The following is a 12,487-nucleotide window of genomic DNA, read 5'->3' on the forward strand; positions in this document are numbered from 1 at the left end:
GATTTGGTTTTGTAGCTCATTTGTGTTGTGGTTTGGTAACTGCTGCTCAGGGTGTGATCCTACTTGCTAAAGTTAATCTTAAAGCTGCTCGAAGCAGGCGATTTTCCAGTAAATACTATAACAAGGTCAGTAGATTATGCAGCACAAGTGGAAAATCGGGGCCCTGACATCATTTCAGTTAGATGCATATATTAGAAATATATAGTTTATACCTTTTACTTTCCAATGTATTGGTTTAGGGCTAGGTTTGACTCTTAAAATATTACGTGTACTTATTTTAATTGTAACAATTATAACTTTGTTATTTTCAGATGCCTAAGGACAAGGGATGGAAGCGCTCCCTTGCTGCGAAGAGGAGGAGGGAGGAGCAGCTTGAGGGAAAGCCTGCTTTCCCGATAACGGTTCACCTTCCGCCTTTTTCCACCGGTGCCGAGACCTTTACCCGTAAGTGTATTTCAGTATGTTTTTACAACCTTCATGTCTGTCTAGTTTTGTAAATGCTGAGGTTTTTTTTAAACTTGGTTCTTTTTTAGGCCTTGGTACTGGTTCTCGCCATTCGGTGAAGCCGTGGCCAACTTCCACCGTCACCGGGAAGTGCCACAAGTTGGACTTGCCGCCGGACTTGTCCTCCGACAAGAAGGCAAGTCTATCAGTTTCAGTATGAAACAAATTCTTAAGTAATAGTTGAGGATTGTTAAATATTTTCTTCTTTTTTCTAGTTCGTTCTGATTGTTGGGAACTCGCATCTTCGTGCTGTCGTTGATGCCATTGTGCCGATGCCAGAGGGCTGCCTGTCCTTTGCCATCAGTGCGACTCCCGGAGGTTCTGCCCGTGACCTTCGGATGCAGCTGGCGGCTATGACGGCTAAGCACCTACCCAAAGGTGAGTTTAGTAATGACCATTAGATCATCTTTGGTAAATATTAAATAGTTGAACCATGAACAATGTCATTGAGAAAGTTGAACGAATGATTGTCTTTTTTTCAGAGCCCGCTTTGGTGTGTGTCATGGCGCCGTGCAACAACCTCACGGCCAGCAGGACAGTTGACGAGGCTGCAGAGGAGTTTGGCCAACTCCTCAGGTATGTCTGCGGCCGCTGGCCAAAGGTATGTAAAATAGCTGCAATTCTTTGATAATGATTGTATTGCGTAGTTGGTAAATGGTGATTTATTTCTTAAGGTGTGTGTCGTGGATTTCCCACCTCGCCTTGCTGGCAGCGTGGAAATTCAGACCCTCCTTCGCCAGGAGTACCACCGTGTGTCAGCCCGCTTTCAGGTCAACTTTGTCCAGATAGCCGACCACTTTCCCCGACACCGACGAGAGCTGTGGTGCAGGGATGGCGTAAGTACAATCTACGCTCTCATTTTACCAACTTCCTTTTTGCATGTGAGTGGTTTTATGTAACATGTCGTTATAATTTTGTTTCAGATCCACCTGAGTGATGACGCTGGGATGGGAATCGCACATCCACCAGAAGGGTCTCGCCAAGAGTGGTTGTGACGGGACCGCTGCCCGTGCCACGACCACCCCCTCCTGAGTGGATTCCCATTGTGCGGGGCAGAAAGGTGACAGATTGTTACTTCTTAGTTTAGGGCTTAGTTTCAAGCCCAAGTGGTTTATTCTGTTTCTTAATGTATATTTTCGTTACAGAACCAGCCTAGGGACTCGGCCTCCCCTGTGGGTCCCAAGGGGCGCCTGGTTCAACGGGAGGTTAGTGAATGTCATTCCTGTCTTTAAATACTGACGTTGACATTATTGTTGTATTGTGATTTATATATTTTTTTTAATTTCTGTTGTAAGGTGGAGACCGTCTTCTCCATCCCCCTGTCGCCCGTCCTCTTCAGCCCTGCTATGCTGGTCGAGATGGATGCGAGGTTTCCATTTGGCCTGACCAGCTCTGTGGAGGACGTGGCCACCTTTCCTTCGGGAAAGAAGGTAAGCGTCTTGTGTTATTTTCTCATTGCTAAAAGTTAACAATTGCCTGGTGTGAGATTGAGTAACTTATGTATCCTTTTTTGTTTTAGACGTCTCGGGCGAGGCGTCGCAAGGCTGCTTCCTCAAAGAAACGCCAGCCCAAGCGGCAGGTGAGTGTTACACATTTTCAGACATGTTTTGTTGAATTTGTGTTTTTTTTTTAAAATATATTAATATTATTACATTTTATGAAGGCGGGGGCAGCGCCTGTGATTGTGGAGGTGAGACCCGGCTCACCATCCAGCTTCGTGCCTGCAGTGGAGGAGGACCAGGTTTGTCATTTTGAATACGTTGATTGTTTTTGACACATTGTTGCCTGTACTTGTTTTTAATTATATATGGTTTTGTAGGCGGAGGGTGTTGTGGTAGAGGTGACACCAGGATCGTCCCCTACCAGCGTGGCCATCCTGGATTCTTTCCTGGAGGAACAGGTTTGTGTCATTTTGAATATGTTGATTGTCTTCTACACATTGTTGCCTGTAATTGTTTTTAATTATATATTGTTTTGTAGGCGGAGGCAGTTGTGGTGGAGGTGACACCAGGAACGTCCCCTACCAGCGTCGTCATCCTGGATACTTTCCTGGAGGACGAGGTTTGTTTTGCTTCTTGTGTTTTGTTTTTATTCTCCAATATGTTTATCATTTAAACAGAATATGTGCTAATGTAGACATGTTTTTGCAGTCCGGAGATGTGGAAGTGACTCCAGGAACGTCACTTGCCAGTTCCAGGGACCAAATGCAGATGTTGATGGACGAGGTGAGTTTATTTTTAACATTATTATTATAGTAGTAGTATTAGTATTATAGTGCAGAAAAATTAAGTGTACAGCAACAGCCTGATTAGATTAGTTTAATAATATATTTTCTTTGCATCTTTAAGGCCATGGACATCAGCCCTCCTGTGACCCCGCCGCTGCCGCCTCTGACCTGTCCTCTTCTGACCTGTCAGCCTTCTTCTTCTGTGACCAGTCAGCCTTCTCTTCTCAGCCCTCCACCAGCTGTCCAAGAGGAGAGAGCTTCTGACAAAGATAAGTCTTGTTGTGCACATGTTGTACCCGTTGGTGTTCCATCTGTCGTTAGGGGTAGTTTTCATCAGGGTGATTTTAGGTTTGAGTATGCTGGTGTACAGTGTATGGCGATAGCTTTGGTAGCTTTAGCTAAGCACTCGGTGTGTAATGTGTTTTCATGGGATCAGAGGCAGTTAGATTTGGTTTTGAATCTTGGGGATGCACTGTACACAGACCGTCGGAATCGGGGCTTGACTCATGGGCGTGACTTGTTAATTGCTTCAGACCTGCCACGTGAGTCGGTTATAGATGGGCAGCAGTTTAGCTTTTCTTTCAGTCAGCCAGTTAATGGGGCTGCAAATGTTGTCGAACATGAGTTTATTGAAGAGGGCGCGTGGGTAACTTTAGATGGTGGTTTAGAGCAGATGTTGGGACAGTACGACACATGTCTTATGACACTCTGTGGTGCTGCTTGTGCTGTTATTAAAGACAATGGGCGGTATGCTGTAGTCGATTCTCACTCGCGTAGTGCTGAAGGGTTGGTAGATCCTGATGGTAAAAGTGTGGTTATGTATTTTAGTCATATTGATGAGCTGTATAGTTTTTTTTTTTTGCACATTGGCTGCATGCTATGGTGATGATTCAGATGAGTCTTTCAAAGAGTTTGAATTGACTGGTGTTGATGTCGTTGTTGCAGCTGATTGTGTGAGGGGCTTAAAGTGCCAAGAGGCCGCAGAAGTTTCTTCTTCTGTACTCCCTGACAAAAACCCAAAGCAGGACATTGAAGTTGTTTCTGATAGTGTGAGGGGCTTAAAGTGCCAAGAGGCCGCAGAAGTTTCTTCTTCTGTACTCCCTGACAAAAACACAAACCAGGACATGGAAGTTGATTTAGATGTGCTCTTTACCAGTGTTCAAGACAGTGCCCTGTCCTTTAACCCACTAAATGAAAGTGTTTGTAAGGATTTGTGCAAACACATTAAAGCAGATTTTCAGAAGCTTGGTGTGGCAGATCCAAAAACTGTAGGGCCATTAGGAGTGCCATGTAAAAATGACAAAATAGTTGCGGACGGGAATTGTTTCTTTCGGGCTGTTTCACAGGCCATTAGTGGCACTCAAAAATATCATCGGAAAATTAGACTTGCAATTGTGAAACAGCTTGAAAAAAATCCTTCAAAATACAACACCCTGTTGCGCGATGGCCACTCATCTGTGGACCAATATATCAGTGTGTCAAACATGCGTAAAGTTGGCACAGGGGCCACAGAAGTAGAAATCCAGGCAGCTGCGGATTATTTAGGCGTCGATGTATTTACATTTTACAATGGACATTGGCTTAAATATGGCTGTACTACCAAGCCTCTGTCAAACAATGGCATTTACCTAGAGAATATTAACAGTTGCCATTATGAAAATGTAATTTGTGTCAAAATACCAAATGCTAATGCTTGTTATGAATGCTGCAGAGTCCATCAATTTTCAATGGAGAGCTACAATATTCGGTCCAAAAAAGTAGCTCCCAAGTCACAGATTAATGTAGATGATGAAATTCATATAAAACCTAAATTATCAAAGTATATACAAAAGAAAAAGTTAAAGCATTTGAAAAACAGGTACAATACACTTAATGAGACAATCAAGGAAAAACAGAGGACACAAAAATATAGAGATGATGCGGACTATAGAGAGGGGAAAAAGGCTGCAATCAAACATAAATACAGAACCAGCACAGAATTTAGAGAAAATCTTAAATCAACGTATAAAAAGAAATACCGAGCTGATTTAGAATACCAGAACAAACTTAAGATTGCTGGTATAAACAAATACAAAGTAAATTTAAATTACCAAAATAAACGTAAAGCTGCTGGTATCAGCAAATATAAAGTAAATATAAATTATAAAAATAAACTTAAAGCTGCTAGTATCAACAAATATAAAGTTAATATAAATCATCAAAATAAACTTAAAGCTGCTGGTATCAACAAATATAAAGTTAATATAAATTATCAAAATAAACTTAAAGCTGCTGGTATCAACAAATATAAAGTTAATATAAATTATCAAAATAAACTTAAAGCTACTGGTATCAACAAATATAAAGTTAATATAAATTATCAAAATAAACTTAAAGCGGCCAGCATCCAGAAATATCAAGTTAATCTACAACATAAACAAAATTTAAAGGCAGCCAGTAAACATAAGTACAAAGCAAATCCCCAACATCAACAAAAAGTAAAATCATTTGGCAAACAAAAATATCATAATATATGAACAATTTAAAAGAGAACTCGGGCAGCATTTAGGAACAACCAAAAGCAATTGAAACAAAAACGGGAAAACTTCAGTTATGTTTTTGGAACAGTTTTTAAAGGAAGATCAAGATGGTCCAGAGTTTATATTTGCTGTGTGTGTTTTAAAAACTGTTATTTAGAAACCAGGTCTTACCTTGTAGAAAGGAAGACTTTATGGTTAAACCAAAATGCGCAGATGTAGCCAATACCTGCATCTCTGAGGCCTATTTACATGTGTGTGATAGTGATTGTCCGTCTCCGTGCCCCCTCTACGATTGTAGAGGTAGTTTATGGATCTGCTACACATGCAACTCGAAACTGTGTAAGGGTCAAATGCCGTCAGAATGTTCAGTAAATAATTTGGAATTGGACGATATTCCACCTGAGCTTGCTTGCTTGAACACTGTTGAACAGCACATAGTTGCTCTTAACATTAATTTCATGCAAGTTTTAGCTTTGCCAAAGGGGGGTCAGCGAGGGATCCACGGTCCAGTGACATGTGTGCCCTCAAGAGTAACCGAGTCAGTGAAGCTATTGCCGCGTAGTAACATGGATGGTATTTTATTGCCGGTAAAACTAAAACGTAAACTTACATATAAAGGGCATTATGAGTATCAGTATGTAGATACAGAACGTGTGCGGAGGGCCATTGCGTTTCTCAAACAAAACAATCGGTATTATTTAGACATTGATTTTAATGAAGAGTGGGTGAATGAATTTGTTAAAGAGGAAGCTATGGATACGGTTGTGGACGCTAATGTCGAAGGAGTTATGGATACGGGTCCGGATGCTAATGTAGAAGTAACTACTATGGAGACGGGTGCAGATGTTAAGGTTGATGCAGAAAATCAAGCAGAACGGGAGCAGGCGGAAGATTTAGATGATGAGCTTCTACATGATAGACAGCGTCATTGCATGTATCAGGACACGTTTTTCATGCCGGTCGATATTGCTCAGGAAGCTCTTGACCACTATTTTGAGGGCATTTTGAATTTGGCTCCAGCCGAGGGGAACAGTCCGGTTAGTTTGCTGTCCGATAAAGAAAATGAGGCTAAATGTTTTCCGAAGGAGTTTCCGCTAGGTCGTAATACATTTCATAGTCCTCGGCCGGTTCCTTTGACCATGTGCAGATATTTCATTAACAGACTGCTGCATGTGGACGGTAGATTTGCACAAAATTTTAAGTTTCTTTTCTTGGCGTTTGTACATGTTTAGAAGTTCAGCAGGTTGTGTCAAAAGTGTCGATAAGCGTTTGCGAAAGGGACATTCTGGTCAGGCCAATGCTGCTGCAGGCGAAGGAACTTTAGAAAATTTGTTACAGTATGATAATGGTTATCGTTTTATGCAGCCTATTAGAGGTACCCCGCCCTTCTGGCAGACTGCACAAAAAGATTTATTTGCGTGTATTCGTCAGCTTGGTATTCCAACGTGGTTTTGTTCGTTTAGTTCCGCAGATCTCCGCTGGCCAAGCCTCCTTAAAACGCTCTTAAAGCAGGAAGGTAGTACCCGGAGTGTTGAAGATTTAGATTGGGCAGAAAGGTGTGACCTTTTACGTCGTCACCCTGTAACCGCAGCTCGCATGTTTGACTCCCGTTGGCATCGATTTTTACGTAAAGTTATTCTGTCCCCCGCTCAGCCAATCGGTAAAGTTATCGACTATTTTTATCGTGTAGAATTCCAACAGCGCAGGTCTCCCCACATCCATTGTTTATTTTGGATTGAAAATGCTCCAAAGCTTGGAGTAAATACGGATGAGGAGGTAGTTCAGTTTGTTGATAAATATGTCACGTGTGAACTACCCTCTGATCCGGATTTACTGGAAAAACTTACTTCGGTGCAGCAGCATTCCAAGCGTCACTCAAAAACATGTAAAAAAAACAACAAAGTCTGTCGTTTTAATTTTCCACGTCCGGTATCAGCACGCACATTTATCATACAAAAAGATCCTGATTCAGAGCCTCTTGTGACGAAGGAGGAAGCTGAATTTATTATGAGCGTGCTGAAGAATGCTATCGTTGATGAAAATAACCTGTGTCTTAGTGCTGAAGAGTTGTTTTGCGTCTTTGGGTTTATCGCAGTTCACATTTGAAACAGGTGTACAGTGTTTTAGATGGGCACACACACATAGTTTTAAAGAGGGACGTGGGTGAAGCTTGGATCAATAACTACAACGAGAAGTTATTAACCTGCTGGAACGCCAATATGGACATCCAGTACGTTGTAGATGCGTGGGCTTGTGTCGTTTATATTATTTCTTATATTTCTGAAGCAGAGAGAGACATGGGTTTATTGTTAAGTAATGCACAAAAAGAAGCTTCCAAAGGTAATGTCAGTGCAAAAGAGGCATTTAAAAAATTGGGCAGCGTTTATCTTCATAATCGTGATGTCTCTGCACAGGAAGCTGTCTACCGCGTGACAAACATGCACTTAAAGGAGTTTTCAAGAAAAGTTACATTTGTCCCGACAGGCAATAACATAGTGCGTATGAGTAAACCAATTGGCGAAATAGATGATGAAATGGGGGATGATATTTGGATGACAAACACGATAGATCGTTATTTAAGTAGACCAGATGACAGCACATTTAATGACATGTGCATCGCGACATTCGTATCCGAATATCGCTTGCTTGGGCTATCGGACAAATGTAAAAATCCTATTATTTTACAGAATGGATTAGGTGCGATTACCAAAAGAACACGGACCAAGCCCGCAGTTGTTAGATATGCGCGTTTTTCTGAAACTAAAAACACAGAGTTATTCCATCAAAGTATCCTTCAGCTATTCATGCCGTATCGCGTCGACACTGATTTGAAACCGCCTCCATTTGAAACATTTGAACTTTTCTATAAAACTGGGGATGTGTGTTTGAGTGACGGGTCTGTGCAATTGGTAAAGTTGATAGTTGATTCAAATAGGCGTCGCTTCGAACTTGCAGCTGAGGACTTGGATGAGGTTCATGAGCAGATGGAATCTGGAGAGATTCATGAGGATGCATGGGGCTTGCTCTGCCCAGTACAGGAAGTGGAGAGGTTGGAGTCGAGGGAGGAGTTCAGAGAGATGTTGCAGGCTGTTGGTTCTGAGCAGGAGCAAGAGGCTATTCCAGACTTGGCTGTAAGAAACGAGCAAGTTTGTCACATAGAGAAAAGAAATGTGATGAGTCGTCAAGAGGGTCTTTTACTTGTGAAAACTCTGAATGAGCAACAACTGTCCATTTTTTACAAAATACGGCAATGGTGCTTAGACAAAGTAGCTGGTAACAACCCAGAGCCATTGCATGTTTTTATCACAGGTGGAGCAGGCACAGGGAAAAGTCACCTGATCAGAGCAATTCAATACGAGGCGTCGCGTCTATTTGCTCCTATTTGCCATAGTCCAGATAATGTTAGTGTTTTATTAACGGCTCCGACAGGGATAGCAGCATATAATTTATAGGCGGCTACTATCCACACAACGTTCAGTATCGGTACTAATGTTTCCCTCCCCTACACACCACTGGGGGAGGAAAAGATTAATACACTGCGCGTTAAATATATGGATTTACAAATTGTAATCATCGATGAAATATCCATGGTTGATAAAAAGTTATTTACTTATATTCACGGGCGATTGCGTCAAATTAAACAGTCAGGTGACTTTTCTCCATTTGGAAATGTGTCTGTTATCGCTGTTGGGGATTTCTATCAATTATCACCGGTCATGGGTCAAGCTCTGTACAAAGAAAACATAGGCGTTAATTTATTTACAGATTTATTCAAAATTGCAGATTTAAGAACTGTAGTCAGACAAAAAGATAACACTTTTGCAGAGCTATTAAATCGGCTTAGAGTGCGCTTGAGGTCGACACCACTGCTTGATGGAGACATAGATATATTAAAACGTTGTGAAACAGGCGAAGATCCCGACGTGTTACATATTTTCACCAAAAACAGCTTTGTATCAAATTACAATTTAAAGATATTGAATAAAGTGTGTCCAGAAAAGGTAACAATCAGTGCGCGTGATTTTGGCTATGACAAAAAGACCGGGAAGTTAATCGAGATACAAGGCCATCTCCATAAATCCAAACAAGCCAGTTTGGAGGAGTCATTAATCTTGGGTGTAAATGCGCGTTATGCTCTGTAAAAATGTAGATTTAGCTGACGGTTTAGTAAATGGAGTATGTGGCATTGTTACACATATAGTTGAAAATCCAGAGAATAAACAGCCTCCTCTTGCAATCTATGTTAAATTTGACGATGATCGAGTAGGCACACAGAGGAGGAGGCAAACACAGAGGAGGAGGCAAACACGTACCCCTGCTCACCTGACGGAGGAGGAGCAGGCAAATAAACGGGGAGAAAAGCGGCGTCAGTTTCCTCTTAAACTTGCGTGGGCGTGCACAGTTCATAAAGTACAGGGAGTTACCGTCGATCAAGCAGTGGTGTCCCTTAAACAAGTATTCACGGCGGGTCAGGCGTATGTGGCCCTTAGTCGCGTTAGGAGTTTAGAGGGTCTTGTCATTCAGGACTTTGATGAAGATGCCATTTATTGTAATGATGGCATTAGAGCGGCGCTTCAGAACATGCCTCCCTTCATAGTCGAGAGTATGCCCTGGCACCTACAAGAGGCACATGTCCTGACATTCTTTTATATGAATGTTCATGGTTTATAGCGGCATGTGTCCGATTTGGCTTTATGCACACAGCACTGGCAGCCTAACTGTATCGCTGTGTAGAGACATGGTTAACTGTAAATTCATCTTTTCAAACTAGTCACATTGAAGGTTTTAACTTCCATAGTCGTCCCCGTAGTTTGTCTTATCAGCAAAGTAACCATCCAGCACTGACTAGTCTACTGGTTCAACGGCACGGTGGCGTTGGTATTTACTGTGAAGAAAACCTTAACTATGAAATCACAGTACGAGATTTTAGTTTAGAATGTTTAGTGAATTATTTTGCAGAGTATAAAATTATAGTTTCTGTTATTTACCGCCCACCGTCATACCCCATGTCTCTATTTAAGTATAATTTGGACAGATTATTGAATTGGCTTGAGTCACATTGTGCCACTGTGGCAGTGACGGGAGATTTTAATGACATATTGAAATCTTCAAATCTCTGCAATTTTATGATTGAAAAAGGTTATGTTCAATATGTCACATCTCCCACAACAGAGAGAGGGACATTAATCGATCATTTATATGTGAAATCTACAGAGCATGACATAGATTCTGTAGTGGTGCCAACATACTTCAGCGACCATGAGGGAATAGTATTTTCTTTTAAGGCTAGATATACATAGGCCATAATATTATTTTGAATTGGTTAATTTAAAATGAACAGTTGCTGTTTATTGACATCTCATCACATTGTTGCACATTCCTTCGTCTTTAATCATGTATTTACATTGTAGCGCGTCGCTTCGTCTTTAATCATGTATTTATATTTATATTATGTGAAGTTGTTTTAATTTTGGATCATGGAGATTGTTGTAAAGGGTTTTAAATGGTTGTTGACTTGTTGTATATTTAAGTCTTATATATGTTTGTATTTAAAGTGACCATACAGTGATGAGTGCACACATACTGTATGGTTTGTCCTTTGTCAAAGTTCCACTGACTGGTTCACCTGCACTTTTCTGTCTCCCTTTCTCTCTCTCCCTAACTATACACTCACCATCTCCCATTCCCTCCCTCCACCACCCTTTCTTTTTCTTTCCATCTTCCCCTCGCCATCTCTATCTTGCCATCTCTCTTTACCTCTCCCTCTCTGTAACTCAGTCTTTCTCACCACCATCTCTGTCTGTCTCTAGCTCTCTCCTCAAGTCTTTCTAATTCACTCTCTCTCTCTACTCCCCCTTCGCTGCCTCCCTCTGTCAACCCCCCTTTCTCTCTCCAATTCTCTAGCTCTCTCCCTCGCTTCCTCTCTCCAACTAACTCTTAACTCCCTCACTCTATCTCTATCTGTCTGTCTCTAACTCCTATCTCTCTCTCCTTCTTTCTGTCCTTTCTCTCCCTCTTTGTCCTTTTCCTCCCTCTTTCTTTCCTTTGTTTCCCTCTCCCTCTCTCTCTCTCTGTCCTGTGTTTCCTTTCCTTTCCTCCTCTCCTTGAACCACCACCTTATCGCGGTGGAGAGGTTTGCGTGCCCAGATGACCCTAGGAGCTGTGTTGTGAGGGGCTTTATGCTCCTGGCAGAGTCTCCCAGGACAAACAGGTTCTAGGTGATGGGTCAGACAAAGAGTGGTTCAAAATAACCAAATTAATAGAGAAAATAAAAATGTGTTTTAAGTAATGCTTAGTAATGTTTATGTGAATTCATATGAGCATTCACTATTCAGTTTACCTGGAGTTCGTTCATTGCTATTCACATGTTATTGCTTTCCGTTTCAGATGCCCTCCCATTGACCAGCTAGATGCCCTTTTGTGCCCTGATCTTGTTCTGTGGACCTGAACCCTCCATTCCCTCGCCTGGCCGGATGACCTGTTGCCTGTCTGGGGTGGCGTCATGCCGTGGATGGGCCCCTCTCCGTCTTAGTTGAGTGGCTCTGGCCCTACAGACTCGAACTTTATCTGCCAATGGATTTGCATTAGTCCTGGTCACATCTGCAGCTATCTGTCCATGGAAGTGGATCTCTTCTTCACTGTGGTTCTCCTCAAGGTTTCTCCCACTGATTTTTACCTTGGAGGGAGGGTCTAAGGATGGGGGCACTCTGGGACAGTTCTCCATTTGCTTGTTTTCTCTTGATTCATTTGCTTGTCTGTTTCATTGTTGATTTTCTAACTTTCTGTTGGTTAAATCAGTTCTCATGTTCTACCCTGTGTGTGTGTGTGTACGTGTGGGTGTGTATATAGACACATGTTTTGGTTTAGTTACATGGCTACCGTCAGCTCATGTATTGATGTAGTTATTTTGTGATGTATAATGGTCATGTTTTGATGAGCAATAACAACATGCTGTTATTCTCCATAAAGACTGAACTGTAAATAAATGTGCTCTTTTGTGACACATTTGTAATACATTTTGGGTTTTGTCTTGGTTTTATTTTAAGTTGTCAAGTTTAGAACAATACAGTTGAACTGATGAGATAAATAAAATACTTGAAATTAAACTAATTTCTGTTTATTTAATAGAAAATATATGTAAACATTTGTGTATTAACTTAACAGGCAATTGTGTCAAAACGCTTTGCACATTTTGACATAATGTATAAAGTTTAATTAGAGTGATTGTTTTTTTTTC

General features: G+C 41.4%; 1 pseudogene; it reads left to right on the forward strand.

Annotated features, from left to right (window-relative positions):
* Window positions 1-311: 311 nt before the first annotated feature.
* On the forward strand, window positions 312-10,550 carry LOC117377278 (uncharacterized; annotated as a pseudogene).
* The last annotated feature ends 1,937 nt before the right edge of the window (window positions 10,551-12,487 follow it).

The sequence above is a fragment of the Periophthalmus magnuspinnatus genome, chromosome 10, assembly GCF_009829125.3.
Source record: "Periophthalmus magnuspinnatus isolate fPerMag1 chromosome 10, fPerMag1.2.pri, whole genome shotgun sequence".
Classification (NCBI taxonomy): domain Eukaryota; kingdom Metazoa; phylum Chordata; class Actinopteri; order Gobiiformes; family Gobiidae; genus Periophthalmus; species Periophthalmus magnuspinnatus.